The sequence below is a fragment of the Molothrus aeneus genome, chromosome 2 (genome assembly GCF_037042795.1).
Source record: "Molothrus aeneus isolate 106 chromosome 2, BPBGC_Maene_1.0, whole genome shotgun sequence".
Taxonomy (NCBI): Eukaryota; Metazoa; Chordata; class Aves; order Passeriformes; family Icteridae; genus Molothrus; species Molothrus aeneus.
The window spans coordinates 10,775,212-10,791,015 of record NC_089647.1 but is presented as its reverse complement, the minus strand read 5'-3'; the positions used below and the strand labels follow the sequence as shown (position 1 = coordinate 10,791,015).

General features: G+C 42.9%; 1 protein-coding gene across 2 annotated transcripts in view; it reads left to right on the top strand.

Moving 5' to 3' along the window:
- The first annotated feature begins 2,139 nt into the window (after nucleotides 1-2,139).
- NRIP1 (nuclear receptor interacting protein 1) overlaps nucleotides 2,140-15,804 on the top strand; it is a 73,291-nt gene continuing 59,626 nt past the window's right edge. For both annotated transcript variants that reach the window (XM_066571929.1, XM_066571928.1), the window contains exons 1-2: nucleotides 2,140-2,255; nucleotides 9,017-9,101. The gene's annotated coding sequence lies outside the window, so the exon portion shown is untranslated. The remainder of the gene's footprint in view (nucleotides 2,256-9,016; nucleotides 9,102-15,804) is intronic.

Below are 15,804 nucleotides of genomic sequence, written 5' to 3'. Positions count from 1 at the left end.
GAAAGACGTCTCTACTACAGACACTCTTGATTGAAATAGCAGATAAATTGCTGCAGTAATGAGAAAATTTCCTTTTCCCTAGATAACTCAGCTGCTTAGCATTAAAAAAAATTTGAGATGAAGATTCTTTGTGAAATAAAAAAATTAAGGATAATTTCTTTACGATCAAAATTTGCTAATGAGCCTTATAATGGAAATGAAGAGCGAACCCATTCTTTTAATGGAAGTAGGATCAGGCTGTATTATGAGACTTATGCTCTCAAAAAAGAGACTTGTATAAACACTGTGACATGCAATGGCTTTAGAAAACGCTGCTGCACGTCTGGAAGAAAGTGGTTAAAAACACATGATGAAGTTAACCTAAATCTTTCATTGGCTTAAAAAAATAGGTCAAGTAATACATTACTAGCTCCACTCTAAGCCTGTACACAATCTGTACATTCCAAAGTGAAAGAGGTTTTGCTTAACATTCCTACATCTACTTTCATTCATGTTATCTCTCAGTTAAAATATTGAGCTTTTTATAAATGTAACTCCCTTTTGCTTTCTTTAAAGTCGACATTCCTTTAGTATTAGTCTCTTACTAAAAAGACGCTTGAACAGATCATTTATTTTACCTGAGTTTTAAAACTAAAAGGTTGGCATGTGTTAATGCAGTAATTACCATGCAGTTTATATGTGACTTGCAAACAAATTTGTTTCTCTTTCGTCAGTCTTTGACTTGTAGAAGTGAAGTATCATGGAGCACTCTGTAAAGGTTTGGCAGACAGTGTGCGACACGTCGAGACGTTTGTTAAACACGGGCACTCAGGAGGTGTGATGAAGGTCGCATGCACTTTTTAGCTTCGTTTATACAGGCAAGTTCAGCCTGTATCTCAGCGTACTCTCTTTGGTGGCAGCAAAGTCTAAAGAACAACTTGACATTCAGTGCAATTTCTGACAGCAGAGGTTTGGGGACGTCGCCTACCAAAACGTAGGGCTGACTCTTCTTGGGAAGCACTGCCCAACCCCGGGTTGTTTTTTTATTTATTTTATTTTTCCCCTCCCGAACTGTATTTATTTGCCACGTGGGCAGACAGCATGGCTTTGATCAGTCTGCCCCCGATCCTGGGAGCGCTTCCCCCGCCTGTCCTCCTTCCCCCGCGGCACAGGGAGCGCCGGGCGCCCTGGCAGAGCGGGCAGGGATGCTCCTCGCTCCCGGTGCCCTGGGAGGCTGGGGCAGGGGATGAGGAGCCGTGCCGGGAGCCGGCAGGGATGCTCCTCGCTCCCGGTGCCCTGGGAGGCTGGGGCAGGGGATGAGGAGCCGTGCCGGGAGCCGGCAGGGATGCTCCTCGCTCCCGGTGCCCTGGTAGGCTGGGGCAGGGGATGAGGAGCCGTGCCGGGAGCCGGCAGGGATGCTCCTCGCCCCCGGTGCCCTGGGAGGCTGGGGCCGGGGATAGGGAGCCGGCAGGGATGCTCCTCGCTCCCGGTGCCCTGGGAGGCTGGGGCAGCGGATGAGGAGCCGTGCCGGGAGCCGGCAGGGCCGCGGCCGGGAGCAGCCGCAGGTGCCGGGGCCGCTGCCCTCCCGTGCCGGGAGCATCCCGGCTTTTCCTCCAAAACAGCGGTACTAACGATAACAATAACAATAACAACAACAATAACAACAATAATAATAGCACTGAAGTTTCTAGCGCGTGTTTTTTTTCGGAGGAAAGGCTGAAAACATAAGCTCTAAACCGATAAGTACTAGTAACACTAGCAACGCCCACCCCCCTATTATTCCAAAGCAGCCAAAGGGGGAAAGAAAAAAGAAAATAAAAAACAACAACAAGAAAAAAAAAAGGTTATTTTTAAGCCGCTGCCGCTTTCATTAGATACGGGTCCTCCGGTGCTGTCGCTTGTAAGTTTGTTTCCCGGGGGCTCTGCGACTTCAGTGAGATTAATTGGAGAGGGCAGGAGGGGATGGGACGCGCGTACGTGCGGCGCGGCCGCCCTGCCCTGCCCTGCTCTCGCCGCGCCGGGCGGGGCGGGGGGCGCATCCCTGCTTCCCGCATCCCGCCCTGCCTCCTGCCGGGAGGGTACCAAAGGGTTAAGAAACTTGGCTGGAGAGATGAATGGCGCGGCGCGGGGAGGGGCCGGGCTGCGCCGCGGCGGGCGAGGTGGAAGGCGGAGAGGGAGGATCGCGGCTGCGGGTTAGGCTTTGAAAGTCAGCCTCGCAGGCATTGCAGCAGAGCCCCGAGCCGCGGAGAGCAGCGCAGCGGAGCTCGGCTCGCCCTGTATGTGCGCGGGGATGCGCGGGGCGGGGGGGACGCGCGGGCTCGGGGGTGGCGGGAGGGAGGCGGCGCGTCGTGCCCTGTCCAGCCCTGTCCTGTCCTCCAGCCGCGGGGATCCGTCCGTCCGTCCGTCCGCCCGCCTCGGCTCCGCCAGCCGCCGCTGCCCCGGAGCTCAGCGCCGGGACCGGCCGCGGCAGCGGGGCGGCGTGCGCGGCGGCTGCGGCCGGAGCGGCTCCGGGGGGCTCGGCCAGCCCGCCCGGGAGGAGCCGCGGCGGCTGCGGGGTGAGTGAGGCGCTGTTCCGCCGGGGAAATGGCCGAGCGGGGCGGGCCGGGCCGGGGCCGCGCTGCCGGGCGGCGGCACCGGGGAACAATGCCGGGGTGAGCCCGGCGGCCGCCCCGCGGCACCCCCGGCGCGGGCGGAAAGTTTGCCCGGTCGCGGTGGGTTTGGGGGAGCCGGCGGAACGGAAAAGTTACTACTCCATCCCCCCGGGACCCGCCAGTGCTTCGCCAAGCGCACGGCCGGGCCCCCCTTTGGCGGGGACCCCGCGCCGCCCCTCCCGGTGCGAGCGATGCCCGGGGCCGGGCGCTCCCCGGGTGCGCAGCGGCTGCGGCGGCGCGGCCTCGCTCCCGGGGCTGCGGGCAAGGCCACGCCGCCCCCGCCGCCTCCTGCCGGCCTGGCGCTGCCCGCCCGCCGCCACCTGCGGGCCCGCAGCCAGCCCGGGGCTGCCGCCGCCGGCCCCGCTCGGCCGCGGCTCAGGCTCGGCTCCCTGCGCCCCCCAAAGATGCCTTCTCATCGCTCCGGGCTCCTTAGGGACGTCGCTGTTTCCCTTCTAGACTAAAGGTTACTTTTCCAGACGTGGTGTGGGTTTTTTTTTTTGGTGGTTTTTTTTTTTTTTTTGTGTGTCCCTGAAGCCCTCTAAAGGTGAATTTTAAAATTTTTTCTTTCTCCCACTTCCACCCTTCGTTTTTCCCTACAGAACGTGTTGTTTGAGGCTCTTTCGAAGTGTCAGTGGGTGATTAAGTTGGGAGGTAGTGAAACATAAGGAAACGTAGTATAGGCAAAACGGGGGCAGCGTTGTAGCGAGCAGACAGCCTTGTGTCTGTGCTGCACCTTTGTGTATCCTGGTGATTTACTTCTTCTGTCTTGTGTATCCTGGCGATTTACTGGGCTTTTAATTTAAAGAAGGATTCCGATAAAATGCTTGACACATGTTGAAGGTGTTGGAAAAAACAGGGATTCCTGGCTTCGGGATTATGTTGTTGTTAAGAAGGCTGAAGTGGAAGTTGTCCTCTTTTGCCTCAGCTCTCTGGAATCTGGAGACTATATTATTCCTCGTTTTATTTTGAGGGGACCTGCTGCAGTGTCAGACAGCTCACAGGCTGATTAGAATTTAACTGAGTCATGGCACTATAAATGTTCAGAGATACCGTAAAGCTTTATTTAACAAAGAGTGCGAATCCAATCTGCGAAGAGCTGTGGGGAGGAAGCAGTCACTTGTGGAAAGGGGGATGTGTATTCCTGAGCGAGCAGGGAACATTTTCTTTAATACACAAATGCGATTTACTGCTTCCAGGGCTGACTGAACACATGAGAGAGTGACACATTTAGATGCCAGATGACAAAAGCTCTCTGAGCTGAGGATATCTTGTGGTTGGGATCAGATTTAATGGCATCTGAGTAATTCTGCTCTATGGGCATGAGTAGCTAACATCTTGGAAGGCAGAAGTTCTCATCGAGAACAGTGTTCAGGCAGCTTTGGGGTTTTTGCTGTCTGAAGCAGCTGTGTTCCCAAACTTGTGGTGGGGAAGTTTTGACTTGTTGTTCTGTCAGTGGTCTCCTGAGATGGAGTTGACATGAACTCCAAAGCAAGACAGCGAGTTAGTCATGAGTGAAATGCGTATGTAAGGGTGTTTGTGTTCTGTGAGTGCCATGGAGGAGGTAGGGAGTAGTGACTGCTTGTTTTGGGCAGGGGTGAAATCTGACCTGCTGCTAGACTGGCCTGTGCTTCTGGGTTATCTACTGAGCAGGAGCTATCAATGGCTTCCAGGTTTTGTAGGCCATGCGTGCACAGAACACAGCATGCAGTCAAATGCCAAACCATGCTGGATTGAGGTTTTTGGGGTTTTTTCCCTTTTAGTCTTTTGGCAGAAAATTGCTGATGAAAACATGCTCTTCTTCTCTGCTTCCCATGCTTGTTTCTTTTTCTGAAGTGAAAGATGTGCTAACCAAAATTTATTATAGTCATAAAAACTATGTTGATAAAGAAGCAAAAGTAAATAATGTTTTTATATTGTAAACTTAAAAGGGTGATCTAATCACTGGCTGTATCACCTGCAGTGTTTGGGGTAAATTTGTCCTGTAAAAGGCATCAAGAAAAACTTCAAGTGATTCAGTTAATTCAAACATGAATTAACTTTATGATGCTCCTATTTGCCTGTGGTTTTGCTTATTGCAGGATTTGCTTAAAAGAATTGACAGAGTCTTGGTTGCTTAAAGCTTATTTTGTCCCTTCAGAGTGAACTTTATTTTTCAGGCTTTGAGCATTGGCAAAAAGTTTAGTGCCAGCTTTATTATCATAAGCAGTGAAAGCACTGTTAACTTTACCAGGGACAGTGCAGGCCATGGCTACAATAAAAGATAAACCCTGTTTTGCACTGTGCCAAGCACATGTATAAACTTGCCCAAGGCAAAGCCAGGGAGTTGCATTTCCCCCAGTCAGCTGTCCTGCTCCAGAGCTGTGCTTGACACCTCCTTGCAGAGCTGTCAGAGAAGACATGAAGACCATAAGATCTTTGAATTATTATTTTAGAATAGCTCTTCAGAGCTTGCCTGTACCTTGAACCCCAAAAGTCTTGTTGGTTGTGTTTCTTTTTCCTGTATGTCAATGTACAGGGAGTGGAGGGGATCCAGAAGAGAGCCTGGGGAAGTGAGGGGATCCCAGCTGGGTGCCTGGTTTGGGGGCACAAGCCCCTTTTCCATGGGGGGCTTTGGTGGCCACCCTCCCATGCATGGTGCCTGCAGGCAGGGCAGGGCTCATCTCCCACCTGCTGAGTGATGGGTTGGGTGAGGAGTAGGAGGCAAGGTTAATAGGATAGCTATCCAATGGATTAAAAAGCTTAAATACCCTTTTGGGACAAGAAGTGCAAAGTTTGAAGTATAAATCATTGCTGCTCAGGAGGGCAGGCAATGACAAACAAGCAGAAAGGTAGGTAGGTAGGTAGGGAGTGAAGCCTGAGCAAGAGGAGAAGGTGTGAAAGAATATGCATAAATGTAGAAAAAAGATACAAAGCATAAATTTGACAGTCTGTCTAAACAGCCTTGAACTAAAGACAAAAAGGTTAATGGTAACAGCATTTGTGGTTTTCCCTTTCTTCCTGCCAACAGGCCAAAACGATAAGAACAGTAACTCTGAGCTGTGCTGGCCTGCCTGCAGCAAACAGGGGGAGAGCTGGGGGGAAGTGTTTAGCAGGGTTGTGGCATTGCTTTTCTACATTTTGGTGTTAGGGATTCACTAGTTGCATTGGAAAAGACTGAATTAGAGAGCAGCATACAAGGGTTGGCACTCAGTAACTCTGGGTGAACATCTGGGATCATGTGAAAACTCATGTGTTTCCCAGTGGGAAGACATTCCTTGGGAAAAGTGGGCAGAGAGACTCTTTTGGTAAAGAGAAATGCTTGCTCTTTAGGGTTTCTGGATTATTTATTTCAAATACTTGGAAATGCTCACAGACCTATTTAGCACTTGAAAGAATTAATTTGGTAATTTATTTGGCTGTCTGTTGCAGGTCACTTGGCTTGATGGTTGAAGAAGGAGAATAGAAACTAAAACTCATGTAAATAAATATTCATGTGTAGAAAGGGGAAGAAGCAGTTGCTAGACGCCTTAGCTTGGGTCAAACCCCTCCTGGCATAGTCTTCTCATACTTAAATTGTTATTGGAGCTCATTGCTCTTGTTTAATTGCCTGTCTTGAGTGAAATTTTGTTTTCATACCACTTATTTCCAAATTGCCTTCAGCAGAGGAAAACCAATGTTGCTTGTAGACAAAATCAGATTAAAAGCAGAAGCTACAGATCTTCTGTTTTAGTCACTGGTTTCTAAGACTGTGAGTTTAATGTAGGAGAGAAACTGAGTGTTGGGAAAGACTTCTGAGAGGATGATCCTCCTCCTCTCAAGAAAGGAAGTTGTGAGGGAGTCCTTGCAGAGAGATCAGGTGCTAGATGTAAAATGTGTTCCAGTCTTGGATGAAACTCTTTGAAAACAAATGAGGGAGTATTTAATTTGCCCCAAAAAATAGTCCATGAAGTTCTGTGTTGAAATGTATTCAAGCAAGTAAATCTTGCTTACAGATCTTACATCTTGCTCACAGATGAGCCATATTTTTGTTCTCATTGGTCCTAGAGCTGGTATTGTTGTTCTGAAGTTTTTCCATAGCAGGCTTTTAAGATTCATATCTACCTGCTTTCTGCTTCTTCTCTGTGCCCCATCCCACTGTTAAAAGAGAGAGAGGGAAGCTGAACTGGAAAGGCCTTTTCAGTGATGTGAAAAGCAGGGCTTGCCTCAAATGTAAAAAGAAATGATGGTTCTTGCCCCAGGAGATGGCCTTGGTGGTAGTGTTTGTGTTATCATCTATCCTGCATTTGGTAGTCCATGAAACAACACAAATCAACATTCCAAAAACTATAAGGTGTGTCAAGTGAGTGGTTCACATGCGGAGAGTTTGGGAATAAAATGTTACTCTAGAAAAGTTCTGTTTTTCCTCCTCGATTTTTAAAACATACTGAATGAATATGGAAATTTTCCCAGAAATAACAAATTCTGTTGTTGTCTTTTCACTGAACTCTCATAAACCCTTTGTAGTCACTTGGAATAATATAGAAAAGACTGCCGAATGCTGACCTAAAGGAAATCCCATCTATACACTGAACCTTGATGGCAATACTGTGTGGAGTGCATTTTTGTGTCTTATTCTGTGTTTTTCCCTACTACATAGCAATCTCTTTTCTCTGGAAGTAAGAATGACTAAGTTCAAAGCATTTTGTCTACATCTATAGTATAGTGCAGTAATACTGCAGTTTTCTATTAACTATTTTAATCTATTTTTCTCAAATTCAGGTGGCTTTTTTTTTTAATAGCACTTTCTTCTGCTCTTTGGCACCTCTTATCCTGTTTTTCATTGTCTACAAAAGATTCCACATCCAGCTTATTCACCCTTTCAGTAAAATAGAGTTGAGAAGGCTTTGAACTGTGTTTGTTAGCACCTTTGTCACTGTACCTGTCATTTCTCTGTTAATTTCTACTGTGACGGTAGATCTTTTTCCCTCGCTTACTAACTACAAATTTTGAGCAATGTGCCCCTTCTGTGGTGCAACTTACCTTTTCATTTTGTTATGTATGTGGAAGAAGGATTTAAAATAGTGTCTGCATGTAGTATTCCAGGCTATTTATTTTTCAGCCTAATTGGCTCTATTGTTGGGCATCTTTTGTTGGGTCTTGGTGCTGGCAGTAGTCCAGCATGCTGCTGTTATTTCATGTCCCTGCAAGCTTTGAATAGGTGTTTTTTTGGATGATGACCCATTGATCAACACCTGTATCTCTTTTTCTAGTTAGCAAGCACATTGCAGTGGTCAGAGTTAGATGTTTTCTCTAATCTGGCTCGGACTCAAGTGGTTTTGTGGAGGGGGAAATGCTCAGATGTGCCCCCAGCACACACACTTCCCACTCTTCCCCTCTATCCTACCCACCTGGACCCACCTGCAGGGTCCTCCATGCTAGAAAAATTCTGTGTTTAAAAAGCTTTTGTATGCATTTTTTTTTTGTGGGAACAGAGGCTAAAGATGTTGAAATAAGGAAAGGAACTCTCCCATTGCCAAGCAGAAGGAGGGAGGGGAAAGTTCAGCTTAGTGGTGGAGAAAGTGTCTTCTTAATTCTTTAAAATGTATTTTATTGTATCTAAAGTTGACTCTATGCACAATAAGCTTAATAAGCTTGCTGCTTTGATGGTAAACAAAAAAAAGACCTTTAATAGTGAGGCTTGTCACAACAACAAGGCTGAAATAGTAGAAATAAGAATGATCTGGGCTAGCTCTAAGTTTGCAACCTTTAGCAAAATTTCACTTAAGAATAATGGACAAGTGCTGAGAAGAACTTTTAAGGTTGGGATTGTAATGGATAACATTCTCTAACTAAAACAAAATAGGGTTATATACTGTTCTTAAATTTCTCAAAGCAAATATTACAATTTCTGCTGTTTTGTTTCTTTGAACTAATTTTGTTGTATTTAGCTCCCCTGTTATACTATACTCTTGTCTTTTCCTTATGTATATGTAAATTAAAAGAGGCTCTTTAAAACCTGATTTTGATGTTCATGGGTGCAAGTTTGAAGTGTTAAGCAGTAACCACTTACATAGGAAGGAGGGCTTTCATGTCACAGCTGTTTTTTGAATGAAAGGAAGGAAAAGAGGATTCTGGCTTAGAGTTGAATGTGGATTTTGTTCTTGCAGAATAATGTCCCTTAGTACAAGTCTAGACACCATGAGTTGTTTCTCCTAGTTTTACTCATGGTTCTGTCTGGAAGATTTTGATTTCTGAAATTTGGAACTACGTTTTTCTTCTGATATGAAAATGTTATTTGCTGTTTGTACTGAACAAAATTAAAGCATTGCTCTCTGTTAGACCAACAGTAAGAAAGTAAATCAAGGCATATTAGGTAGGAAAGAATGATTTGCAGAATTTCATAGGGGTATTTCTGCTGTTCTTTTCAGATCAAGCATGAAATTTTTGAGGAAGGCAATTGCTGCATCCTTGGACTCCTGAAGGAAGAGCTTTCCTAATGGAACCACATTCAAGGTAAATGATTTGTTTGGGTTGTTTACCTTGTCTCTTTGGTTTGGGGTTTGTTCTTTGTCTTGCCAAAGCTGTCAGACAGCTGTGTGCCTTGTATAAGCCTTTTAGGATTATAATATGTTTTGAAGTGATAAATGTTCAAGTTAATCCCTTTCTTGTACTGTAAGAGTTGGGTTTCTTTTTAATATTTGTGCTGATTATGGAAAAATAAGTATTTTTGTAACATCTGAACTTTTTGTGTGGAATTTGCTGTAAAATTCTGAAGATTGAGCCCACCTGTTTGGGAGGTAGCTAAATAGTGAAGAACTTGATTTACATGTAATTTCAGAGTGAAAGAGAAGATTAAATAACACTTACTGTGTTACCATCTCTCTTATTTTTTAAATAAAACAGATCCAAATTGAGCTTGTGTGGCAAGGGACCGTCAAAGTAAAATCATTATTAGATATTACATTACAATGGCTTGTAGACATTTAGCATCGCTGTCATTTTGTTCAGATCTGCTCCCTTGGTTCCCATTTCCTAAATCCTATTTTTCTTTGATACCAGGGAATAATTCCCCAAGTGTTGTCCAGTGATTGCTTATGTATATGCACTTTGGTTTGTGAGTCATTTTATTCACTTGAGTAGCCCCACTGTCCTCGGTGGGCCTACATGCGTGCCTAAGAACTTGAGAATGCTGATGAGCATAAAGAATACAATTTGGGCATGTAATGGTTGACAAGCAGTTGTTGTTTTGTTTCTTGTCTCTCTTAGGACTCATTTGCATTGCCTCCAGTGGCAACTTTTGTGAGCATTAGTAGGGAAGGTCTAGAAGCTGGAGGCAGTCACACCAAATCCCAGCCTGCAGAGCTTTCTCATATCCATTGTAATGACACAGATTGCAGATGCAAGGATGTATTTTTCTCTTATTTTAAATAAATCCATGCATTGCTTGACTTTACTCAAATACAACATTGGTCTGTGTAGTGCTGTTTGAGCATCTCCAACACTATAGAATATAGCCAAGTGAAATAACTAGAAAATAGATGCACTTCTTAAATTGTAGGGATTTGGATTTAACCAGAATCAGTGCTTTGGGAATAACCAAGAATTGCAATTAGAAATCCATTTTTTTCCCCGCAATGTTTTTTCTATTTGACTTTTCAAAAAAAGAAGTTGAATGTTGCTGTAGTGCATCTTATAGTTGTCTGAGCAATTGTATTTACAGAAAAGTTAATGGTATTACTTGCTGGTCTCAGAATTAGTAAGACAGGCACTTTGGAATTAAAACATAATTAATTAATTAGCAATTTAAAACTGGAGAATTGTTGTGATCAGCAGCAGATGGTCTCTTATACAGCTTTAATAGAACTTAGTAGACAGTGGCTTTTGTGGCAACAAGCCTTTTGAAATCTTTCACATTTTCAAAGTAATTCAGAGCTTTGGTTCAAGATTGTTTCCTCTTTGTAAAAGGAGTTCTATTTAGTCAGAGTTGCAGAAGCATAAACTCTAAAGAAGGATGTTGCACCGAGTGTTCAACTTGTCAGTAAGGTGGTTAAACTAAAGATTTGAGAACATGTTTGTCAGTGTACACATGGCTGGTAATCTCCACACAGTTTGCATTCTGTTTTCTGTTTCTAACCTATATTATAAAGCAGTTAGGGGCAGTCATTGTTGTTTTTTTTGGAGTGGGGAATAGGTTTATTAGTTATGAGCATTAATTGTGGAAGACCTCTGTTGGTATACCAAGCTTGCTTGCATACATAAATAGCTTTGTTGTGGAGTCCAGTAGTGCCTTGATCAGAGGTTTGTTATTGTCACTGGGATTAGAGTTCTTGTTTAAGTCAGACTTCTGGACCCTTAGGGTAGACTTTCTCCAAAAGAGTACTGCTTTAAAAGCATATCTGCTGGTCTTGTTGATGCTGTGTAACCTTTGTGAATTAAGAGATAGTGGAGCAGAAGGCGCTCCATGCTTTAGTTGAGCTTGCATAAAAGGAAACCTGTGGAGCTAGAATGAATAAATTGTCTTTGTTTAAGTCTGTGCCAGTCTGAGAAACTTCAAAGGCTGCAACTCACCTGGAGATGCATATGAGAATTACATACTAATAGTAAGTGTAAGTATCTTGTCAAAGGAACAAGATGGTGACTCAGTGTGAGGAGGGTTGGCAGAGGCAGCCTTTAATTGAGGAGAATTTGGTCACTGTAAACCAATTATGTCTTATTTTTAATAATGGGTTTCAGAGAATAGCAAATGAGTGCAGTATGATCTTGGCTGATAGCATGTGCTTTTCTTGTTGGATAAAAACCCAAAAGCCTGAGGATATGAAGTTGCTTGCAGAAGTTTCACTTTTTTTTTCTCTCACCCTCCTCTGAAGAGGAAAAAGTAGGCTGTTCCAGTGGAAGAAACTCCACTTTTTTTGTTGTGAAACTGATCAGCGTTTGAACATATTTTGTCTTTGGGGACTAATACAGGGGTTGGTAACTTGCAAGGTAGAGAAGCATCCCTCACTCTTTCTGTAGCTTGGCATTTAATATTAAAAGCAAACTTTTAGGTTTAACATATTTGAACTTGTACTAGATAGGGTTAATAGGCTAGAACAAAAGGTCAAAGCATGAGGCATTAGGCTTAATTAAGGGAGAGCAAGAGTGGCGGGAGTCTGTGACAGTTAAATGGGTTTCCCACAGACTAATGTCTGTTACAGTGCAACCATGCCTCAACTTAAGTGGGTTATTTTGTGCAAAGGGCAGCCTCGATTAGCAGTTTGACATGCCAGACGTTTCTGGCCAATCCCATCTGTTTTGGAGGTTAAAAAGCATACCTTTATGAGCTGATAGATTGATTTGTGTGCCCGTCTGGTAAAGATTAGGAGTCCAAGGCCGATGCTGTAAATGCCAGTTATAGAATATTGTACTTTCTTAGCCGCTCTTTGTTTGAACTGTGGTGCAATGGGGCCAGCAGCTCCAGAAGTGACCGCATGCACAGCAGGGTGAGAGCTGGGAACCAGAAACACTCAGGGAGCAGCGTTTCCTCCTTGCTCAGGATTGTTTTGAATGGGAGCCTGTAGGCTTTGGGCGTTCTGCAGTGCTTTCCTTGGAAGGGGAATCTGGCTTAGCACATTCACACGGAAGGCTCACACCTTTTCCTTGCTGCTGTCCAGAGCTCACCTGTCTCAGCACGAGCACTTCTGCAGTTCCAAGCACAGTTGGCTGCAGGACAGTTTTGGTACTTGAAAGGTTCCAGCATTTGTCTGAACTCATTATGCTGCCTGTGTCCTTCCTGCTCTACTGTTGAACTGGGACGATACATGCGTATTCTGTTGTTTTTCCTTTGTAGCTCTTACTTTCAGGATAGTTTTTCTGATTGTGTCATGAGGTTGCCTTAGAAGTCTAAAATAAAATAGGTAGCACAATAAGTCTTGCCTGTGTTTCTCGTCATCTTTATGACTTTGTAAAGTCAAAGCTACATTACTATTAATATAAGACTATTAATAAATCGTTGATGCAATAAAACTGTTTTTGATAATGTTCAAGGTTCATACACAGTTGAAGGTGATTATCCTATTTTAAAATCAAGTAGAGGTCAGACTGTATTGTAAGATAACTGACTGTGGCCCAAATGGTATGTGATGGCTTCAAGTCAAATGACAGTCCTCCTCACTTTAAATATATACGTGGTTTAGAAATAAATTGTTAACTTATATTGCATTTTATGTAAGGTGCTGATTAACTTCAGTTGCATTTTGTGAAAAGCAGGGAGATACATGCATTGACCTAAAAGTCATGCTTAAAGCTCTCATTTTTAAGGCACTGTTTAAGGATTCCCTGTTCTGTCTCTTTTCCATTCAAGCAGTGACACTTGTAGCTAAATATAACTGAGACGTATTAGAGACAAATTAGCATTTGGCACCCTGCATTTAGCATTTCTATGTTAATTTTTAGAAGTAGTCACCTGTCTGAAGTTTCTTGGTTTTCTCCTTGCAAATGTGATTATCTTTCCCTTCTTCATTTAAAGGAAAATTAAATTGGATGATAGCAATGATATGCTATTCATACTGTAAAGATTCCGTGTACCTGAGCTATATTTTTTCTGTGGCAGCTGTGACCTGTTCCTAAAGAGATTTCCTAATTTGCCAGTAACTTGTCTTCACTTTAGGAAGCTCTGTAAGAGCCACCCTAGTTTTTCTTTTTTTCTTGTGAATGTCTCTTCTTTTTACTTCTGTTTGAAATGCCTAGAAATATTTACAGTGTCCTTTAGGATGAACAAGGCAACATCATTATCTTGCAGTTTATTTAGTAACATGGAGCTGAAATGGGCATATGCAGCATCATGTTCTCTATGGAATAATATCTATTTAAATGATTTGGATCTAATACATATTTACATGAAAAAACGTCTTGCCCTTCTCTGTGGGGAGAGAAGGTGAACAAGCATAAATTTTATAATACTCATTGCTTCTCTTGCACTAAATCATACTTAAATTGCAGAAGGTTGCTGGCTTGAGAGTTGTATAAAAAGTGCTTTGCTAGTAAAGTAGGGTGCAGGGAGATTTATCTAATTTAACACTAAGAAAATGTTGTCGGCTGCAGTGTATCAATATTGGACTGCCTAAATCCAAAAGCTGTACTTTAGATTTTTGTATATGTATATTTGTAATAATTTCATGGTTATAATAGACAAAATGTAATCCTGAAATGATCCTTCAGTGCAGTGTGCATGTGTGCTCCACTCTGGCTAATTTGAGTGCTATTGATCATATCTGAGCCCTTGTCTAATATCTTAGGAATGGATGGACTGTGTCTACTTTTCTGCTGTTTCTACTTTATGAAGTTTCTTGTAGCAGTCATTGTTAAAAAAGTTTTTTCTAATTGCTGTTTGAGTATTATTGCCATTTCTCACTCTAAGTGTACCATGGATGAAGCAATGAAAGTGTTCGTGTAGCATTCTAAAAGTTGCAAACTTGTCAGTTTAGCATTCCCAAGTATAAAGGCACTATACCAAATATTCAGTAGTTCTCAGTGATATGGATCTATTTTTTAAAAGTATATTTTATATTGTGGCTTTCATTTAGAATATTATAAAACATTTGCATAAGGTGTTCCTACAGCTGGATTGGCCATTAGGCATTAAAAACAATTCTGAAGTGTCCATTGCTTTCAATTTTGAATAGTCTTCAAAAAAAAAAAAGGAGGGATGGACTTTGTCTTTGGTGTTTTAGAGGATTTGCTTTTTTGATCTAATTGATGAAAAGTGAGTACTTGGTTGGTATCCCTGACCCTTTGCAAACTGGGTTAGAAAGATGCTGCATAATCCTTGTGAACTGGCCGACTATGGATTTCTCCTTATTTTAGATTTCCATACTCTTTGACCTTGCAGTTGTTGACTTTGGTCTGGAACAATTTCAAAGTCATGTAAATGAATGTAATTAAGGTATTGCTTATCATCCCGGAGAGTTCACAATGATGCTTATTGGCTAGAAAGGTTTGTTTACTTAATATGGAAGGTTAATAGAAGGTTAAATTTTACTGTGTAAAATGGCTTCATAATGTTTTTATTTAGCAGCTGAAGAAAATAGTGTTTGAAAAGGCAAATAATAGTTTTATTTGACCTCCATGTGTTTCCTGGAGCTTGCATTATTGGGAAGATTTATCTTCATTGCATAGTCTTATTACAGTTTTCCTTTCTCCTTGTTTTACAAAGGGAACCTCTCAGAACTATTTGGAGGTCTTTGTGTACAAAAGGAGCCATTAAGGAAGGAAGTGCAAAAATGTTTGACAATAATTGCTATAAGTAGTCCATCCACTTCCACTCTGTCTTTTGTTCCCCCTCCCTGTTTTTACCAGAATGAGTTTCAGGCTTTGTTCTTTGGTGCTTCTTTTGTCTTTATTCCCACTGCTGCAGAAATACAGTGAGAAAGCAGCATGAAACAGCAGGGAGGAACATCAAGATGCTGGTTTCTGCCTTAATTTCTCAGGCAATAGAAAGAACTGGGCCTAGGCCTCTATTTTCTTGCCAGTAGCCTTCAACTTTGTTTGACTGTAGTTGTTTTGCTTATCATTTATGGAAAAAATTGCTTGCCTGAGTGGGTTTTTTTTTTGTTTTTTTTTTTTCTCCTCCACTCAGGAGTTTTTGTAGTTGGCAAAGAGATGAGTATGTGACAAGTGTCATATAAAGAGGACAAAAAGATCCCCAAAAAACTTTTCCCCACACTTTTTTGTCTCATGATGTTTTCCTAGCATTGTAGCTTCTGGGGAAGCAGACATCCCTGCTGGGTTGGGGGATCCAAGCAAGGGTGTTCTGCCAGTCCTACCCTGGACTGAGTTTGGTGGGGAAGAAGAAAACTATGTGAAACATGGACAAAACTGTCTGATCAGATTTCTGGATCCATTTGGGCAATAAGGACCACTGGCTGTGTTTACCTTATTTTGCAGAGTACTTGGTTTTTGTAATTTCTTTCATCTAACAGGAGAAGCATGTGGGCTCCTCACTGTTGAGGTAACGAACTTTCTTCTGGTTACTTGAATTTTATGTGCTAAAGTAATTTTGCAAATGAGAATATCCTTCAGATGCTCATTAATTCAATAGGTAGTCTTATTTGACTATTTCTAGATTGTGGAGATACTCTGTAACTCAAACCCAAGTGCACCCCTTGCCCTCCCATTTTTGCAAAATCTGAAGGTTTCAGGTTCTATTCTCTTCTTCCTAAGTGTAAAGATAGGACAGTAG